Source organism: Sceloporus occidentalis, unplaced genomic scaffold (assembly GCF_023333645.1).
Source record: "Sceloporus occidentalis isolate IW3139 unplaced genomic scaffold, rSceOcc1.0.p SCAF_3, whole genome shotgun sequence".
Classification (NCBI taxonomy): Eukaryota; Metazoa; Chordata; class Lepidosauria; order Squamata; family Phrynosomatidae; genus Sceloporus; species Sceloporus occidentalis.
The window spans coordinates 217,173,042-217,195,595 of record NW_028316983.1 but is presented as its reverse complement, the minus strand read 5'-3'; positions in this window follow the sequence as shown (position 1 = coordinate 217,195,595).

Here is a 22,554-nt window from a genome sequence, read left to right as displayed (position 1 = left end):
AATCCGTGGGCGGAAATAAGTAATATTTCCCCCTTGTCATGGACGGATCATTTCCTGGTGGAGGCAAAAATCAAGGTCTCTACCCAGATCCCCCCCGGGGGTGGTGGACCTATTAGGATGGTCCATCCTCAAAGGCTGATGGAACCCAAAAGGTTCCAGGAAGGCCTAGAGGGACACATGGTTGGAAGTGACGGTGACTCTGTTGATGCCCTGACTGGTATTTGGAATACCGGTCTCTCTAGGGCTATACACAGTATCGCCCCCAAGCGCCCTCTCAGGCCTGCTTCCAAACGTAAGCCTTGGTATACGGAAGATCTCCGGGCGAGGAAGCGGGACTTGCGACGGCTAGAGCACCGCTGGTGGAAACACCTACGCTTAGCCGACAAGGCTCTCCTAGACCAACTGTTGAAGGCCTATGGAGAGGCGATACGAGCAGCTAAGAACGTGTTCTATGGTGCTCGTGTCGCGTCCGCGGAGTCGCGTCCAGCAGAGTTGTTCAGGGTGGTCAGGGAGCTAACTCAGCTCCCTCCTGCCCCGAACCAGATCCTTGAACCTTCTAAGGCCTGCTGAGGCCAATTTAACAACTTCTTCGCGGATAAAATCTCTCGGATAAGCGAAGGTCTTAACGCCGGCATTAGAGCAGAACCTAGGATAGAGGCATCCAGAGCCCCCGTGGACTCTATTAAACTGGATCAGTTTGAGTTGGTAAGTACCGATGATGTGGACAAGATCCTTGGAAGCGTTTGGAAGACAACCTGCTCTCTCGATCCCTGTCCCTCATGGTTAGCGGCTCAGGGGGGACCGGCTGTAACCGCGTTGTTACACCGGATTATTAACACATCTCTGAGGGATGGGCAATTTCCAACCAGCTTGAAATTGGCCACAATAAAACCGCTGATAAAAAAAGCCCTCCCTCGACCCCCTGTTACACAGTAATTGTAATGTTTTTATAACTTTGTAAGCCGCCCTGATCATTTTTTGGAAGGGCGGGGTAGAAATAAAAATTTATTATTTTATTATTATTATTAATTACCGGCCAGTCTCGCTGCTGCCATTTTTAGGGAAGGTGATCGAGAGGGCGGTTGCAATCCAGCTTCAATCGGTCTTGGACGAAACGGATTATCTGGACCCATTTCAAACTGGCTTCCGGGCGGGTTACGGGGTTGAGACGGCCATGGTCGCCTTGGTCGATGATCTCCGTCTGGGCATCGACAGGGGAAGCGTGTCCCTGTTGGTGCTCTTGGACATCTCAGCGGCTTTCGATACCATAGACCATGGTATCCTTCTGGAACGCCTGGCAGAGGTGGGAATCGGGGGCACTGCGCTCCAGTGGTTCCGGTCCCACCTCTCTGGGAGGTTCCAGATGGTGCAGCTGGGAGACGTGTGCTCCGATAAGAGGGCCCTCACAACTGGGGTCCCTCAAGGAGCCATTCTGTCTCCCATGCTATTTAACATTTACATGAAACCGCTGGGAGAGATCATCCGGAGACATGGGGCGCGGGGTTATCAGTACGCTGATGACACCCAAATAATTTTCTCTATGTCTCCGACTGATGCAGTGACCGAGGATGGCGTCTCTCCTCTCGTGGCCTGCTTGGAGTCAGTAATGGGCTGGATGAGGGAAAACCGACTCAGTCTGAATCCAGAGAAAACGGAGATACTTGTGATAGGTTCCCCTGGTCCAGGAATGGCAGTGGTTCCACCTGTCCTGAACGGGATCACGCTTCCTGTGAAGGACTCCGTGCGCAGTCTGGGGGTGCTTCTTGACTCGTCGCTTCACCTTACAGCTCAGGTGAATGCGACGGTCAAGAGCACCTGTTATCAGCTTCGGCTTATCCACCAGCTGCACCCATACCTGGCCCAGAGGGACCTTGAAACGGTGGTACATGCTCTGGTAACCTCTAGATTGGATTTCTGCAATGCGCTCTACATGGGGCAACCCTTATATCAGGCCCGGAAACTACAGATGGTACAAAATATGGTAGCCAGACTGGTCACTGGTACTTCCAGGGCCAGCCATATTACACCTGTGCTGAAAGATCTGCATTGGCTGCCTATTCGCTTCCGGGCACAGTATAAGGTGTTGGTGATTACCTATAAAGCCCTACATGGCTTGGGCCCAGGATACCTGGAGGACCGCCTCTCCCCATACATTCCGCCCCGCACCCTCAGAACTTGTGGGCAGCAATTACTTAAGGTTTCGGGGGCCAGACTAGCCTCCACAGGGAGGAGGTCGTATTCCATTATCGCCCCGGCCCTTTGGAACACGCTGCCCATAGAGCTCTGCTTGGCCACCTCCCTGGCTCAGTTTAGAAGGGATTTAAAGACCTTCTTATTTCGAGCTGCATTCCCCGAATGAAGCCTTGGTTGGCCTTCCTCCCTCTTTTATCGGCAAGAGGGTTGGCTGTTTAGGTTTTAAATTTGGTTTTAAGATGTGTATATGTATATGTGTTTTATTATGTATTTGTATTATTATGTTATGTTGTTCACCGCCCTGATCGTTGGAAGGGCGGTATATAAATAAATTTATTATTATTATTATTATTATTATTATTATTATTATTATTTATTAATCGTACCCTTATGGGGCATACTTGACACAAATTACTGTAACACTCTGTGGCATATAACATTGTGAGTGTGGGGGCATGGGTTTTCACCAAAACCCTTCACCAGTCACCCTAGGTCTTGGCTTTTGCTTCTGGCCACCAAATGCCATAGGTTGGTCCATTTTGGAAGCCAGTTCTCTGCATGCAGAGGAACCCTGGAAGGAGTGGGTGTGCCTGATTGTAACATTATATGTAGCCTGATTGAGACCATCATTATTCAGAGGTTCACTCTGAAATATATTCAGAAAGGCTTACTCTCAGATCAATAGTCCTACAGCCCTACCAATTGGGCAAATGTCCACTTTACCGTTTTGTCCTATCTGGAAAGTACATGCAACTGTATGGCTTTGTTTAAAGCATTAAGAAAACGAGGTTTTTAAGCTTTGTAAGGTTACCCACTAGGGGCTGAAGATACAGTAAATGTAAGTAGCAATGTGAGAAGGAACTGCATTGATAAGTTTCATTCTTCAGCTAACATGCTTCTGCATACAGCCTTCTTCACAGTTTTTTCAGTATTGTGATTTTAAGTTATAACAAGGTGTTAACAAGAAAAACATGTTTTAATCAAAGCTAGATACAAAGTGTACCTCTTGCCCCGAGTCCTTCTGTGTGTTTATTTTTCCCATCAAGAAAGTCTGTTTCTAGAAGGAATAAACAAACTTTTAAGGGTATATGTGGGTGGTGACTGGGTGGAGAAATTCATCTCAATATATATCCCCCCCCCCCCCCATTATAACTTCTAGTGCAGAACAAGATCCTGGATTGCACTAGCATAAGCCATTGCTTACCTGTCAAATTTTACTTGTGTTTCTTCAGGTTGTGCCAGCTCCAACATTCTGTTTAAATCTCTAAGATTTCTGTAGGGAGAAATGCAAGCTACTGCCTTTGTATGCTGAAAGTCCCAGGTTAAATACTTGGTTTCTCCTGGTAAAGCTGCCAAAGTTTATTCTCTGCCTGAGATATTGTTGTTGTTGGATGCCTCCAAGTTGTTTCTGACTTATGACAATGATAAGGGTACCTTAACATGGGGTTTGTTCAGAAGGGGTTTGCCATTGCCTTCCCCTGAGGCTGACAGCATGTGACCTGCCCAAGGTCACCCAGTGGGTTTCATGGCCAGGCAGGAATCCAACCCTGGTCTCCAAAATGTTGTCCAACACTCAAACCACTATGCCACACTGAAACTTCATAGTTTATATCAGTGAATACTGATGGTATGAATATCTGTAGATAAATGACCCAACTCGGATTTAAGCATCTGCAGATGGCAAGTCCCATCATCCCCAATGGCAGTCCATGTACGTGTGTGCCACCTTTAGGGACAATGGGACTTGAGGTTGCACATTTCTTCATATCAGTGGCAGTGGGTGGGTGAAATGGATCTCCATGCATATGAAGGTTTGTCTGTACAGTGCGCCCTTACTTTACGTGGGGGATCCGTTCCGGACTCCCCCATGTAAAACAAATACCACCTATGCTCAAGCCCTATTTAAATAACTGGGACTCACGCACGTGGTGGCATGGCAGTGTGCACGTGCCATGGGCGCGCGCCTCATTTGTCCCTATGAGACACACTGGCCCTTCTCTTGCGGCTTTCAGCATATGCTGAAAGCTGCATAAAGCACACCCTGTATATGACATGGGTGCACTGTACTATAAGGATGGTGACTGGCCATTTGCCAGTAGGCATGTTAAACATCACTTAATTCATTCTCAAATACCAGAGTGAAAAGATTCAAGAGCTTTCTGCCTACTGGGTTTCATTCTGAATGGCTTTGAACACTTTTTGGTTATTTGTGCACATTTTTTATTATTTTGATTGTTTTGTACCCTTTTTGATTATTTTTCACATTTGGGGAAATGCCGCTCCCCTCCCAGTCACTGTTTTCTATAGGAAAATGTGGGCTGGCATCCTGTTAGGTATTTACATATTTTAAACATACTTATGATCATGTAAATGTGAGTTTTGATTTTTTACAATGCTTATATTCTCAGGAGGGGGTCAGAGATGTAGCTGTGTCTCTGGGACCACTGCACAGCAGATCCAGGAAAGTGTCCATTGAGCAATGATCCTGGTGCACAATTTGTCCTGATGCAAAATGAGGAATGTTCTCAGTTAACTAGCATGCTTGCATACCATGTCAACAACATAGCTCTGCCATTGTAAAGTTAAGCCTTGTAGCTTCAGGTGCAGGATCTCATCCATGGATTTTTGTACTTCTCTTCACCCATTGATTTATATATCACAAATGCATTTTTCACAAAAAGTTGTGAAATGCAATAAATAAATGCACCACATATCAGTTCACTATTTTTTCAACCAGGTGTCTTGATGTGTTGAGACCACATTAATTACCATGAACCATTTGTCTGTGAATATTTGTTATATCCATATTTATTAATGAATTGGGCTTTCTAGAATTGTTACCCCACTGGGGTAAAGTGTAACCTATACTGAGCTAAATGGATCAAATGTTAGATTAGAATTCATCCTTCATCATTGTCTATGCAAATTAGTATTGGTATTGGTGGATGCTCCAATCCAACCGCACATTCCAACTTCTGTTAGAGAAGTAAGTAAAACAGCGATATGAGTAGAAATGGCACTGTTGGAATAGTATCTTGAAAGTAGCATCAGCCTTATTATATTCTTACAATTCAATTATTTTTGTCCACTTTCTTATTATGGCTGTTAACTCTATATCTTACATTTAGTAAGACTCTAGGGCGCGTTACAGACCGCCTGAAAATGGCAGTCTACCGCCGCCGCCGGTTGCTGCGTCCGGGAACCGCAGCGGTCAAACCACGCAGTTCCCGGATGCAACAAAAACAAGCCGCAAAAAGCGGCTTCTTTTTGCGCCCCGTAAGTGGTGCCGCAAGTAGCCAATGGCGCACTCACGACATCATTTCCATCATGGGACGTGCAGATGCTATGCGTCCGCGATGTCAAGATGCTGGCGCCTGTGTAGAACGGGCGCCACCATTTTGTACAGCCCCAGGACGTACTAGGGTTAGGGGTGTGTGTAAAGGATGCCCTTTCCTAACCCTAGTATGTCCTGGGGACGTACTTTACGCCTGTGCAGAACGGGCCTAGGTTTATCTCATCTAGTACTGAGTACAGTGGCTTTTTGATATTCTCAAAACTCTAACTGTACAATACTTGGAAAACAAAGCCCTCTAAACAGTGGTATCATGCCTTACCCTATGTCAGGGCTGGGAAGTGTGTGGCTCTTCAAAGATTGTTGTACTGCAACTTCCACCATTGGCTATGATGACTAGGGATGCTCAAATGTGCAATCCAAAAACCCAGAAGGATAGTTCAACAACAACTGGGAGTGGGACACATAATTAACCCCACTCCACTGGTTTCATTGGCCTTTTGAGGAAGCATAGAGGTTTGGAATGGAACTCCAGTAAGTCTGGGCTCAGTCCCAGAGCTTGAAGTTTACCATCCCTGTTGTATACAACACAGTTATATGAACTCCCTGTTGAATATTGTGCATTATGTTGCCATTAAAGAAAACCATGTTTGTGTGTAGTCTTTAAGATAGCTGTCTGAAGCTGACTCAAAACAAAATGAAAGTTTTGATTCATTTTAGTCTCCATGCCAGTCTCCTATCATTAAACCTTTCTGATCTTATGTTACAAAGTTAGTTATGGAACATAGTTAAAAGAAATAAAATGGCTCCGTATTAATTTTGTTACAATATGTAAACAATTGCAATAAGGAGAGTTTGAACAAGGAAAATTGTTTCTTGGGCAGTATGTTAACACAAGTTCAGCAGTATGCATATTACTTATAGCCTGGTCAGGTGTTGCTTTATGTAATGTAAAAGTAAACTACTTGAAATAGACCAGAAATGAGATACAAACTGGCCTGAAGAGATGGTAGTGTTGCCATGATAATAAGATAATGTCTGTATGCAGAATATAAAGAGACTATTATGGGTTGACCCCCCCTCCCCCCCCAGTCTGTTACCATATGTCAACCAGAATTGGTGTACATATGGACAGAGGACACTCTCAACTGTAATCTATATCACAGGGACCAAAAATAAAACAGGATCAAAAGGCTAAAACATAAATGCTGTTTTCAGAGGCAACTTCAAAAACACAATAAAAATATTGGTGTTTTAATTAATGCCTTTACTGCACATTCTGGCATGAACGGATAAAGAGTGGATTTGCAGGCATTTCTTTAAATCTTCTTCAGTTGAAAGGTAGGTGCAAATGGTTAGAGAAGTTAGGTTTTTAGCAAAAGGTAATTGGCTCATAGAATCATAGAATCGTACAGTTGGAAGAGACCGCAAGGGACATCCAGTCCAACCTCCTGCCATGCAGGAAATCACAATCAAAGCATCCCCAACAGATGGCCATCCAGCCTCTGTTTGAAGACCTCTAAGGAAGGAGACTACACCACACTCCGAGGGAGTTTGTTCCACTGTCGAACAGCCCTTACTGTCAGGAAGTTCCTCCTAATGGTGAGGTGAAATCTCTTTTCCTGTAGCTTGCATCCATTGCTCCGGGTCCTGTTCTCTGGACTGGATGGCCCTTGTGGTCTCTTCCAACTCTATGATTCTATGATTACTCACCAGTAATTAGCAGTTATACAAGAAGGCACCCACCTGCTTTTGTGACCACCAAATCACAATATTTTCTGCTGCAGTCAAATGTATTGCACTTCTCTAAAATTATAATAATTGGCAAATGTGAAAATTGCATCCATTTATATGAATTAATGAATATGTATTTTATGGAAACCTTTATCTACTTTTGTTCTCTGTTTTAGTGATGCATTTCCTCTTCAGGGTTGCATGTTTGATGTTTTTTAAATGGTCACCCTAATTGTCAATATCCTTTGTAATCTGAAAGTGATACTGTAAAATGACACTGAACTATGAAAGGACAAATGGATTTTTATGACAAAGAAGAGGTGTTTCCTGAATATTAAAGAGCACTGGAGAGATCTGCTGCTGTTAATATATGTACAGTAACTTGCTGCCACAGAGAAGACTTAGATTTCTCCCTCCAGAGAGATTAATCTCCTTACTGATGAGTCACTGAAGCATGAACAAATATTCTTTGGACATGGTCCTTATAATGGAAGGCCATACATCAAACAACGAAAGTGTATTATATTGAGACATTTATAGGATTGGGACATGTTAGCTAGATGTGCACTTTCAAAGTTATGGGCTGAAATGATAATTTAAGAATGATGGCCATAAAAAATAATTCCAGTGGCACTGGGTATAGAAAGATTTAATTTCTCAGTCATAGGTTTTTTTTGAGAAGGGGTGTATTACTTTTAAAGGCTTGATATTAGTATTACACTTTATCACATTTCTTATCATAATTCTTTTCACATTGCTTTATCTGTAATACTTTTCTCCAAGCAAGCAGAAGATATTTTTTCATATTAACATATTGCAATGAAAGGCTTGTTTCATTTATTTTGATGGCCCCTCATGTGAAGGCACTCAGTGCACATGTGTAGGCTTTTTTTTACACAGTGGCTGAATACAGAGCTCTTGGAAGACATTGCCAGTGTTGGAGTTACCCCTATGGATTTATTCCTTTAGTCCATAAGAAGAGGCTTAAAGAGTGGGGTTTGTTCTTAAATTTTTGAATGAGAGAGAAAGACAGAGGGGGAGAGAGAGGTGGCCAGAATCCACTTGGCACAATATATTCATGCTTTTTTTAAAGGGGTGGATTGGATGGATTGGATGCATGGTTTGGAAGGTGTTGAATCATCTAGTGCAACACAACTGAGAGCTTGAAAAGGTTGCTTTTAAAACTACAGCTTCTAGAATCTTCTAGCAAGGACAACCAAAGTGACGTAATCTGAAAACGTAAGTTTTCTAAACTCTGTCATCAACGCATAAGCGCTTCTCTGAAGCAATGATTCTCTGAAGATCTTCTAAAGCAGTGAAACTCTGATCCTCCAGGTGTTTTGAACTTCAGCTCCCAGAACCTCCAGCCATCTTAATCCATAATCTGGGATTTTGGGATCTGGAAGTCCAAAACACCTGGAAGGCCAGAATTTGGGAATCACTGCTCTAAAGTCTTGTACAAGAGAGACCTCCTAAATTCTGTAGAGAACACTCATGTTCCTGAATAATTCATAGTCTGACTCCTCAGAACTGGATCCAATTAGGTTACATCTCTGACCTTTTTTCTATTCCTTTTCCTTCTTTTCTTTCTTTTTAATCTAATATATTTCAGAGGTGTCTCCAGGCAACTTTCCTACTTTGGATATTTGGCTCTTCCTCAAAGCCAAACTAGACTCAATATTCATAGTTCAGTATGAGTCCCCAATTTTAAAAGCCGTTGCAGCTTACTTTCCCATAAGTATTTTTGTCCAAGCACTTTCCATCTCACCCAGACTATGTTCTGGTGGCAGAGCACATGTAGGTTGTAAGACGTGAATACAGGTGTGTTTGCAATCTTTAACAATATTTCTTTATTATTTTGAAATCAAAATCCTCAATCTCTTTCTTTCTATATCATCAAGGAACAACAAGTACATGGAAGCCTACATATCAGCTCCACAGCCATTTTTTTAGGCTCTTTGTCCCCTGTTTGCTGACAACATCAGGGACAAAAATCACCTCCCTTTTCCAGAAGGAAGGAAAACACTCTGTTGTTCACCAGTTAAAATGGTTCTGTGGCATGGTCAGACACTCTGGCAACATCCTGAACCATAAAGAGCCTTTGCAGTGATGGAAAAAAACATGGTTGCTACTTTTTATTTATAGAAGCACATTCAGACCATGGTAGGTTAGAGGAAGCAGAGGAAGCACCTTCTCCAACTATATATGATGGAGGTACTCTCCTATTCAGGCCATGAATAGTTTGGGATGGGGTTCCAGTGCCACTGTAGAGTGAAGAACATTCAGTAGATTTCTTTTGTTAAAATATATTTTAACATTCTCCAAATGATTTTAGATATTGCTTCCTAGACTATGGAACATTTATAAAATTTGAAATGTGTATGTTTAGGTTTTGTTCAACCATTTTTTTTTGTTTTTTGTTTTTTGTTTTTTAAGCAGCGAGACTGCTAGCTATGGTTTTATAAGAAGATAGACTGATTTAATGACTTCAACAGACTGTGTTGGGATACGTGGTTATGCTGACATAAGGAGAAGAAATTATTAGAATTTGGTTTCAAAAAGGAACATAAGGGAATACATGAAATGCACGTCTGCCATTCTGGCTGAGTATTGTATGGAACAGAAGCTCAGCAGCAACTGGGATGTAGTGCAGTTTACAGGTCAGATTAGGAAGAATAAAAATGAGATCTAAGAACTGTGTCCATCCTGTCCCCCTGGATTTCTCTGTATAATTTGCCAGCATCTAGTTTAGCCAGTATCTAGTAACAATAAGATTGAATTTTGAGAATGTTTTCCTAGTAAGGGACCCAGTAAGAGAAGGAGGGGAGTTGGGGGGAGGAGAATGATGGATGGCAGAACAAACATAGCTTTGAATGTGGCAGAAGATTCTCAATAAAGTATGCCCAAGAGGGACAACATTTTTTCTTATGTATGAAAGTCACAAATGCAGCAAATAGAGTTTATGAGAGTTAAATTTCAACAATATCTGAAGGCCCACACATTCACCATTACTTCCTTAAAGCAGTGCTTCTCAAGTGATCTGATGTGGGGGACTAGTGTTTTTTTTTACCTAATCTGCCATGGACCAGCACCGTATTTGTGCCCTTTGGCTACAATTGTGTTTCTTTCCTGGTAACTCAACAGGGACAGATAGCTCATGGACCAGCACTGGTCCCCAAACCAATCCTTTGAATGCCTTAATGTGTACATGTGATTGCTTCACCATTGTTCTGTGTTTATGGGGAAATGGTATGCTAGTAGGGTTGCCATAATTCTCTACTATATGCTGGGACAAAATGTAGGACAAATTTAGCCCCAAATGTAGGGCAATTGTAGGATAAAATTTAGCCCAAAATGTAGGACATTTAAGGTACTCCATTTTTCTTAAATGTTCTACATTTTGGGCTAAATTTTTATCCTACAATTGTCCTACATTTTGGGCTAAATTTTGTCCTACATTTTGTCCCAGTTTATAGTAGAGAATTATGGCAATCCTACATGCTATGGAGGAGGGTTTTATCCCAAACTTTTCTTTCATAGTCTGCCTTTTGCCATACAGGGAATTTCCATGGGGATTTTTTTTATATACATTGTCTTGCACCTCATGCTAAAGTGGTATCATTCATGGAAAGACTGTACTGCATGTGTGTTTCCCCCCCTTACTGAATTATGCTTTGTATACATAGGTCTTAGCACCAATGAAACATCTTTTGTGAATAGTGTTCATTTAAGTATAGGAATGCCTGATAATGAACAGTTGCAGCCATCAAAGCAAATCTACGGCTGTGGCTATAGAAGAGCATCGTTAGCAGTTTTTTAAAACAATATTCTTCAGCATTTAAAAATATTTTAATGCGTTCACAATCTCTTCTCATTTCAGTTGTTTCCAATCTGCTTAAATGAAGCAAAACAGACCAATATCTCTACTATTACTATGGCAATCAATTTAGAGATCTAGCATGTTGTATTTGTAACCTCAGTGGTTTTTTTTAACCACATGAAAATGAATTTTTGTCATCGTTTTTAATTGATCTGACAAAAGTGTTCACAGTGACTTGAAGGGTGCTGTTGGTTACCAAGACAGATTTTTATAATAATGAGTCTTTCCTGTGGGGGACTGTGAACTGCTAATTAGCATCTATGACCCAATATTCTCAGCAAATAAGAGTAATAGCTGTAATTTCTAGCTTTATGTAGGGTGGAACTGTAATATTACCAGCACTTTTGTTGCATTTGTAATTAACTACGAGCAATTATAATAGTCAAGGAGTATATCCTAATGTGCCTAGGTAATAAAAAAAATGGAATGATGTTTGTAAAACTCATATGTTTCATGCTGAGTATAGTGATTTCATTCAGAGTGCTGTGATTATACACATAACAATTTTTAAATCCTCTTTTATATCTCTGTACATTCTTATCATTCTTAATGTTTATGGGTATCTATGTTGCCCCCCCCCCATCTTAATTCCCTGTGGTTCCCACCCCTGATGGTTTTTAATTAATATTTTGATTTCTGGGATATTGTGGAATACAAATGCTGGACATTTAGCCAAATCAGAAACCATAGGAGGCACTGGTAGGTTTTGTTTTCATCTGTTTAATTAAATGTTTTGCTCTTGGTCTAAGAGCTGGATGAACTTTAAACCATGAGTCAAGATAAAATTGCTATATGTATCACATACAAAATGGAGTGATGTGGGTATTTGAATGCATGTTTTGCTTAGTTGAGGTTCTCTTGGGCTGCATCCACACTACAGAAATAATCCAGTTTGGCACTGCTTCAACTGCCCTGGCTCAATGCTAGGAAATTCTGGGAACTGTAATTTTGTGAGACATTTAGCCTTCTCTGGCAGAGAGTTCTGGTGCCACAATAAACTACAATTTCCAGGATTCCCTAGCAGTTAAAGCATTTGTTCCAGAAACACAGGATTATTTCTTCAGTATGTTAATTCAAAAGTTCCCTCCTCATTCTTCTCTCTTGGAAACTTCATTTTAATCCAAAAATCTGCTCCAGGATATGTTTTGCCCTATAAATATGCCTGTTCAGGACCCCATTTTGCTGTTACTTGAATTCAGACAGATTCTCTGTCAGGATCTTGTTTAACTCCTCAGAATTGCTAGCTAGTCCATGATCCACTGTTACCTTGCTGTGCCATTTCACTTCACAGTGTCGCTTAGTTGGAGCCTTGCTTCTAGAATCAGTACAACATCACCCTCTGCAACCCCTTCAGTTGCAATCTGCTACCACCTAATATATCATTAGTTCTTAGATGTGTGTGTTAGTAAGTGCTCCTATGTGAATGGTGATTCCCCTTGATTACAAATAAAACTACATTTGGACTTGCGCTTTGGAGTTCTGCTTATCAGAAGCGGTATACATAGGCCTCATCCCTGTTTTGAATTGCCAAGCCCTCTCAGTTGCTGTAACTGAGCTAATGAAATTCCCCTATTAGATATTGAATTGGGGTGTCCTCTCAAGACTCTGGTATTTTGGGTAGCACTCTGATATGTAACTGGGTATGTGTAAAGTTACAGAGTGATGGAGGATTCTGGCCAATATGTTTTCCTAGGCTCAAGTGGATGCCTAGTGTTATTAAGAGACAATCAAGAAGATCTGTAGATTTTTAAAAGAATATAATCCTACCATGCATGGCAGGCAGCACCATGGGCGATATGATGAAGTAGACCCAGTCTATTAAAGTTTATACCACAAACTTCTTTTTTTCAGTTAGCCTCAAAGGTACTATAATATCCCTTTGCATACTTCTCTACATCAGTTACTTTTCAGAAAGTGTATCTGCATGGGCCATTTCTAACTATTAAGACACTTCTACAAGACCACCTCTTTGTATTGTTCTTTTCTGATAAGTCTTATGAATGCCTTACTAATGAATTAATATGATATAGAATTTTTTGTTATTAACCACCCTTGAGTAGACTTCAACTCAAACTTGTGAATGAGACTTCTCCAAGTCCCCCTGTCCTCCACTGCTCTGCTCAGGTCCTGTAGGCTCAGGCCCATGGCATCTCTGTTTGAGTCCATCCATCTGGCACATCCATCCCTCTCTTTCTGCTGTGTTCTGCCTTTCCTAGCATTATTGTCTTTTCTAATAAATCATGTCTTCTCATGATGTGACCAAAAATACAACAGCTTCAATTTAGAGAGAAGTGGTTTTTTGACTTCCAGGGAGAGTTCAGGCTTGATCTATTCAAGAGCCCATTTTTTGTCTTCTTGGCTATCCATGGTATCATCGGCACTCTTCACCACCACATCTCAAATGAGTTTATTTCATTTCTGTTTGCTTTCTTCACTCTCCAGTCCTTTCATCCATTCATGGTGATGGGGAATATGATGACTTGGATTATCCTCACTTGAGTGTTCAGAGTTTTATCTTTGCTCTTTAGGATCTTGTCCATTTCTTTTATAGCTGCCCTTCCCAATCCTAGCCTTCTAATTTCTTGATTGCACTCTCCGTTCTGCTTAATCCAAAGTATGGGCAAATTATTGTAGCATACAGGACTTGAGGGAAGTATACATAAAACAATTGCATCTTCTTCACCTTTTTTTTCTTTTGTACTATCAGCAGATTGAGCCATATTTTTTCCTGTTAACCAGATTGTGTAGCAGTGATTTTGTTGTTTACCTTCACAAAGCACAATTTTTAATTCTTTAGAAGTCAATGGAAACAAGAGAAAAATGATGTCCCATGAGATAGTCTTTCTCTCCCCCCACCTTTTGTTCCTCCTTTTGTCTCAATCTCCTTCTTCCCCAGAGTCATATGATCTCTTTTGCTACCAAAACTATTTGTGTAGTGTTTCCACATAGCTGCCATTTCACCATTTTAAACTCTAGTTCTTAAAAGATGTGTCGACAATGCATTGTATTAGCATCTTCTGGTAATCAAATTGCAGGAAGACAGCTATAAGAGTCTTCTCTCATCCTGAATTGCGTAGGAAGCAGCAAATGTGGAAATTATGAGTAATGCAATTGATGGACTTCAAGCTTTTAAATATGAAGAACTCTCAACAATTTAGATGCATATGAGTTCAGAATCTAATAAGTAGTCAATACAATAGGTTTCAATGCAATATTTTATCAAGTACTCTGCCATGCTTTTCACTCCCTTTTGGTTTTATGAGCAGCATTAGCATCTAATCAGCAGACAAGTTGGGAAATTTTATTGTGACACATAATCATTTTTAGCTCATCATATTTCTTCTTTCATACTCTTCTGCTCTGGATTTACTCACAATGCACAAGCTTTCCAGGCTATTTGTCCTCCATTTATTTTTTTAACAAAATCCCATTATGGCAGGATGTTTATTGACAACTTATTTGTAGCATAATATTGCAGGTACTTTGTAAAAGCACCTACAATGTTAATGGACTGACTCTATAACACTGAATGGCCCTTTGAACGTCTCATGGTTTACAAATGTCTTTAAGTAGCACTGTCAATCCCAGAGTCTAGTGTAGATTTTACTGCTGCAGCTAAACAAAAACATAATGTTAGTTTATAAAACAGTAGTTACTACAATTCTTTTAATGAATACTTATAATTCTAAGCATTTTGTGACTTGGAGAAGGAAAAAAATATTACCAGAAGAGCAAATAAATAACATGTTTGCTTGGGTTTGCAATGTGTTTACTGGTTGTAGAGAGATGTGAAATAGATTAAATAATTATTGTGGTGTAGTGGATAGAGTTTTGAGTTAGGACCTAGTACCATTTTGTCATGAAGCTTAGTGGCTGGCTTTGGTAAGACATAATAAAACAAGATGGCTCCTAATTCCCACCTTATCACATCCCAATAGCAAGCCAAGATGCAACATGAGAAAAGTGGATTTCTGCTAACCTCTCCACATGCCCTCAAAGCACTTCTCTTCTCTTCCTAAGGGAGATAGTCATAAACGTATGCTTCTTGTTGCTGGAAAAATCCATTTGGCAAAAGGTATGCTTTTATAACCATCTCCCTCTGGAAGCAGAAATGAAGTATTACAACAGCATGCAGAGGCAAGCAGAAACTCACTTCTCTCTTGCAGTGTCTCAGCTTGCTTGTGACATGCGATAAGGTTTTAACACTGTTCCCCAACATCACCAAGTATTAGTTCATGAATAACATGCATGTGCCACCCAGTAAGTTTTTTTCTGAGATGTTTACAAATTACAAAATAGTCACAAATATGAACCCCAGCTGAAATATTGTTACAATGATACTTCAGCCCAGGTTTAAAGTGAGATGTGGGAAGAAATGCTCCCTCTGTAAGCATCACCAAAATATACACTAAATGTATTGCAGCTGTTCAAAGACACAGAAAAAGTTGAGCATTGCCAACTGTGGCCATCCCCTTAAACTGAGTAAGCGAGGGTGCATCTACAGTGTAGAAATAATGGAGTTTGACACCACTTTATGTGCTATAGCTCCAGCCTATGTAATTCTAGTATTTGAAGTTTTACATTGTCTCTAGCCTTCTCTACCAAAGAGTGCTGGCCTCATAAAACTACAAATCCCAAGACTCTTTACAATTGAGGCTTGACAGTTAAAGTCATGTCAAACCGCATTAGTTCTACAGTGCAGATGCATCTGGTGTATGATTTTTCCACCCATTTTGGTGTGTGTGCTTGTTCATCTAAAGAAGATACAATAGTGGACAAAGTTAGTTAATGAATTTTAATATTTGCAGAGAAGCAAACAATGGGAAATTCAAATTGTGCAGTAAATGGCCAATTTCTAAATGCCCAATTGTGCTAATAACAATAAAGATTATGATGAAGAAGATGATGCTTAGATGGGGGTATTGAGTGGGGGGAGTGTATATTTTCTTTTGCTTTCCTCCCCTATCATAACTGTATTTCCCACTGACAAGAATGAAAGCAAATGAATGTATCTCTTGGATGCAGAATTGCTTTTCCATGGATGAGGGATTACTGATTGGCTTTTTAACTTAGGCTTTTCCAAATAGTTTTTCAGTTATTTAATTTACTCTACATGGAGCCTATTGATTATTCAAGTTGGCAGTCAATTTTATAGGGCACCCCGCTGTTTCTTTGCTTAATGTAGTCAATGATAGTAATTGCTTGATCAGTACAGCCCATGAAATAGGTTTTGTGTCTTTTTTTTTCTTTTTCTTTTTTTACAATGCATTGATGGCTTTATCTGATGTAGTCTTGGCAGGGCCTGGGTTTTACAGCACTATCCCAAACTCCCAGAGGTCTCCAGATTAATGGCAATGGCTTTCAGTCAGAGTTGCTGAGACAGCTCTCCAGAATGTATTCACACATCTGGCATGCCACACTTGGCATGGGTGCCAGCTTTTTGTTGTGCAGTTACCAAATGGCTCACCAGTGCCTAGTTAACTGTTTTCACTAAGGGAATGAGATAAAAAGCCATTCATGGAGATCTTGGCACCCTCTCTCTGTTCTCTGGTAATTACAAATTTTTAATTTTTCCATTGCACTTTTTATGGAGACAATTGACAATTAGAAACAACTCAGTGTGCCAAATATTTGTGCTGCGAAACACTTGTTTTTTTGGTCTTGTTCCCAAACTGATGGGGTTTCCCTGCAAAGTTATTGTTTCAGTTCCTTTCCACCAATTTAATAAGATTGACTATCTTTTAATATTGCTCTTATGCCCAGTTAAACATACCTAAGTGCACCAAAATTAGTGGGTTTAACTAATAGTAACTGGGCACAGGGCTTAATTATGCCAACAATAATAGTATATAAGGGTAACATATCTTCAAGGCTGAATATGGTGGTCAAATCATTCTGCAAAAAGGTGAATCTGTGTGTCTGAGATAATCTTTCAAAAGCTTTTTTTTTTAAGGATGAGGCTTTCTTCTTCTTCTTCTTCTTCTTCTTCTTCTTCTTCTTCTTCTTCTTTTTGCCTGCAATCCCAAATTTAACTGCTATATTCAGATGAAGACTGCCTACATTCAATTAGGAATTTAAAGAATACTGTATTTGCAAATTTTCCTATCCTGGACAAAAATTGTTTCAACACATTGAGACACCCTGTCTAACCTCCCCCCTTCCCCGTTATCTGCCAAAAGATTTTCATATTTGGGTCAGAACAAAATAACCACTGCTTTTCTCTTCATTTTCTACCCTATTTTGTGGTGCTTTTATATTTTTCCAGAGGATTTTGTACAACCCTCACTCAACATTTTGTTTAAAAGTGTGTTGTACTTTGTTGGGAAAAAATGTTTTTTATGCAAACAAATTTTTTGTAAAATGCAGAAAAGAATCATTAAGATATTTTTTAAAAAGAAAAAATGTCTTGTAATTTCAAGCAGAGACAAGACTGTTGTAAATTTTCATTCTTATGTGTGAGAATGAAATAAAGATTTTATACATAGCACATGAGAGGTGGTGGGGAGGCACACTAGCTAGGCACATTTTTTTCTTGTAGTAGCCCCGCTGGATTCAAATTCAGTTGAACACATAAAAGGGACTTTATGGATCTGCAACTGTGGACAAATTAGGGTTTGTACATGAGCAAGGCTCCTGATCACAAAGAATTCCTTAGTACACATAAGGCCATAGAGGCATGCAACTGTATTGCATAGGGGCTCACCTATTCAACTGAATATTGGAGATGTAAATCTTCATAAATTATAGGCAAGAACAAATTATTTTACCAATTTTGTAACCTGGATAAGAAAGGATATCTTAACATAATTGAGACTGCAACCTGAATCCTATAGTCACTCCTATCTAGATTGACCTAATGAATCAGTGTAGAAAATGATTTTTTAAAACAGAATAAGTAGGTGGATTCTTGTCCTTCCAGGATTCAATCTCAGTAGGAAACCCATTTTCTATCTATTAGCCAAATACTTCCAAACATATTCAGGGATAGCCATGTTGGCCATACAACAAAGCAGAACAAAATTCAGCATCCACAGAAGATCCTTACTGTTATTGGTCAATCAAAATGCAGAAAATGCATCATGCAATCTTGCAAAGCTTCACTGGCTTCTTCATCAAGCAAAGATGTAAAAAATAATACAGAAGAAAAAGTGAAGATGTTAGAACCACATGCTTACATTTTGTGTCAAACATGAGTCTGTTGTCAGTTAACATAGTATTGAGGGATTTCAATGCAAGGTGGGGCCATTCCTCCTTGGCCACATCAGGACCAGGGACAAAGAGCAATAAAAGACAGGAAATACAATTTCAGCTCCATTAGCAACAAAACAGTAACTTCATTTGAGATCCAGCTGTCCCTGTCCCATATGAAGCTAACTGTTTCTTTCTCAGGCACAGAATATTGGATTTCTTATGAAGTCTCTATACTGTTACTTTTGGAAAATCTTTTAGGTGCTGTATAGATATAACTTGCTAATTGTAACTTAAAGGAGCCCTGGTGGCGCAGTGGTTAAATGCCTGTACTGCAGCCACAAACTCAAAACCACAAGGTTGCGAGTTCAAGACCAGCAAAAGGGCCCAAGCTCGACTCAGGCTTGCATCCTTCCGAGGTCGCTAAAATGAGTACCCAGACTGTTGGGGGCAAATTAGCTTACTTGCTAATTAGCTTACTTGCTGTTCACCGCTATGATCTTTGGAATAGCGGTATATAAATAAATAAATAAAAAATTAATGAAAGAGCTTCTTCTTCTTCTTCTTCTTCTTCTTCTTCTTCTTCTTCTTCTTCTTCTTCTAGTAAAAACCTCAAAGAATTAAGGCCCAGTCTATTGATTCCTCTTGGTAAAGTTTTTCCTGTTGCAGAAAAATTAGTTATTTTCAAATCCAGGAAAGCTAGTCAGAGGTAGCCATGTTTATATGAATATGTTCCTGGAGTTGATGATATCAGTGAAGCTTTGAAAGCTTGCAGCATTTTTTGTATTTAATTCGACCAATAAAGATATCACTCTTTTGTGGATTCCCAATAATTTGAATATCCTTTCCATCTTTATTGAACACATAAATAAATAATAATTTTTTTATTTTTATACCGCCCTTCCATAGATCAGGGCGGTTCACAGCAAATATCAATAAAACAATTAAGAATACATAAAAACACCCCTCTCTCACTGACCCCTCCCCCCTGGTAAAAAGCCACCACAGTGGCAAGATAGTCCTCCGCAGTTCTGGGGAGCTTCTTCCCAGGTGACATGGGGGGGGGGCAGCGGCAGAAGTAGTCCTCCACCAGCTCTCAGGCAGTTCCCGATGTTGCTGGGTCTGCCTGATGGCTCCCTCTGAGGCCGAGATGACAGTTGAAGAGGGAGGGGCCTCTTCCTTCAGGCAGTCCCCAATGTTGCTGGGTCTGCCTGATGGCTCCCTCTGAGGCCGAGATGACAGTTGAAGAGGGAGGGGCCTCTTCCTTCAGGCAGTCCCCGATGTTGCTGGGTCTGCCTGATGGCTCCCTCTGAGGCCGAGATGACAGTTGAAGAGGGAGGGGCCTCTTCCTTCAGGCAGTCCCCGATGTTGCTGGGTCTGCCTGATGGCTCCCTCTGAGGCCGAGATGACAGTTGAGGAGGGAGGGGCCTCTTCCTTCAGGCAGTCCCTGATGTTGCTGGGTCTGCCTGATGGCTCCCTCTGAGGCCGAGATGACAGTTGAGGAGGGAGGGGCCTCTTCCTTCAGGCAGTCCAAGATGTTGCTGGGTCTGCCTGATGGCTCCCTCTGAGGCCGAGATGACAGTTGAGGAGGGAGGGGCCTCTTCCTTCAGGCAGTCCAAGATGTTGCTGGGTCTGCCTGATGGCTCCCTCTGAGGCCGAGATGACAGTTGAAGAGGGAGGGGCCTCTTCCTTCAGGCAGTCCAAGATGTTGCTGGGTCTGCCTGATGGCTCCCTCTGAGGCCGAGATGACAGTTGAAGAGGGAGGGGCCTCTTCCTTCAGGCAGACCTTGATGTTGCTGGGTCTGCCTGATGGCTCCCTCTGTTGTTGGGGGCATGACAAGATGAGTAAGCAACCATGGGTGTGGCTAGAAGTAAATATGTGATATCTTCTCACATGTTCACTGTGTTGAAAGAAATAATAGAACCATGGACTTGTAATAGACCTCAAAAATTCATTTAGATTAACACACTTCCAGTGCAGGTATTCACTGAAAAACAATCCATTAAAGCTCCAGCCATCTGAAGAGGGCCATTACTCCATATCAGATTTTTCAGTGGCTAAACCTGATAGTCATCTTCCACAGTTTATTCTTGAGAAATTAAAATCTTGATTATCCATAATAGAATTTAAGGCTGTTTCTGCCACTGACTTTCCATATCCACTGTATCTGTGTAGAGGCTAATTCATTTCTGCATTTATATATTAGCCACTTGAAAACACCCATACCTTTCATGGTTTACTGGACACTTTTCTCTGCTCAGGAACCAAAGTGGCTTGTATCTGACTTAAAACAAGATGTTGCTTTTTAAAAAAGTAGTAGTACGTTTAAAAAAAAAACAATTCTATGAAAAAACAGCATTAAAACAGTTTTAAAGACATTTAAAACCTAATGGAAAAGATAAAATTACAGCCCCATTAAAAGTCCTTTCTTCTGTATGAATTATGAACCAAAGGCCTTCCTATATAATAAGATCTTTGCCTGTCAGTGGAAAGAGAAGAGAGGGGCCAACTGAGCCTCTCATGGGAGGGAATGCCACAAAGTGAGAGCAGCCACTCTAAAGGGTCCCCAATAAAAATTCATGTAGTGGTGATGGGACCAAGGCAAGATGGGACCCTTGAAGATCTTACAGACATGGTTATATATGGAGATACAGTCTTTAAAATAGCTTGGACTAAGCTTTAAAGGTCTCATAGCCATCCCTTTCAATTATCTCTGGAAATGGAATGGTAACTAGTGAACCTCTTTCAGCAAGGGGGTTATGTTTTTCTTTTGTAACGAGAGTTAGGGAGCCCTGGTGGTGCAGTGGTTAAATTCCAGTATTTCAGCCACAATGTTGTGAGTTTGATCCCAGAGGGCTCCAGGTTGACTCAGCCTTCCATCTTTTTGTAGGTCAGTAAAATGAGTACCCAACTTATTGGGAGCAATTGGCTTACAGGCTGTAAACTGCTTAGAGAGTACTGAGTTCACTATTAAGTGGTATAGACATATAAATGCTATTGCTATTTGTGAATCTACTCCAGCTTTCACTTTGAACTGTTCCCCTTTCTTTATCTCCAGCTGGTGGAAAAACAAGTGCCCCCAGAACTGCTGTAGTCATAAAGCTGAAAGAAGGAAGCTGAGCTGAACCCAAACCACTACTACTTCCTCCTCCTCCTTGAGCCTAAAACCAGTCTGTGCAGTGGCAGGACACAGCCAACACCTATGACTGGATTCTTCATCCTTTTGCTTAGTGATGATGGTGATGTGGTGCTTGGTTCTTCTTCCCAGCCGCCCAGTAAAAGGAGAGCTGGCCCACCTCTAGTCTGGGCATGCCTATCAAGCCTATGTGTCTCTGGCTTTCCCTCAACTGTTCTCTTCAGGCCATGCCACTGTCTAGCTGAAAAGCTCCCTCACATAGAAAGAAAATAAATATACAGTGAGCCCTCCATACTCACAGTTTGGATTCAACCACCCAAGGCATGAAAATATTGTTTAAATGTATGTAAATTCCAAAAAGCAAACTCTGATTTTACCATTTCATGTAAGGGACACCATTTTACTGTGCCATTGAATTTAATGGGTCCACCAATTTTTGTGTCTGGTGTGTGTGTCCTGGAACCAAACATCAGTGGCTACTAAGAGCCCAGTATACTTAAAATGCTATCCCTCCCCATTCAATATTCCCATGGCAATAGAAGCCTCAACATTTCTTCAAGACAAGAGTTAACCACTCCCCCAAAAGTAAAAACCCACCCTTACTAATCCATTTGAATGTAAAGAAGGAATTTCCACTCTTTCCACCCTTCCAAATTACTGTATAGCCAGAACCATTAATTTGATGCATAGTCAAAATAGTGGACTACACATCAACTCTATGGATTATTGGTATAATTTAGAATGGTCAAAAGAGGGAGTTATTGAACTGTGAACCATCAAAAGGTGGAAGTAAAGATCCTTTAGGATCAAACTGCATATTCTTTTAGTATTGCATTTAAAACATTGTTTTTCCTTCGACATGTTTCTTTCTGCACTTATTTTTCAATCTGAATTGTACTCCTATAGCCATGCGATGTAATCTCTATAAACTGGCCAAGAAATGTAATGAAATGTGCAACACAGGTGCATAAATCCACAGACAATATAATTGTAGAGTGCACACAGACGATTTACAATGCCTATGGTGACACCCTGCCAAAAATGTAAACATGTGATGAATTCTGGACCAGCTGTGTTGTGAACTGATTTTCCTCAGCTGAGTTTGACAGAGAGTCTGGACATGTGCAGTC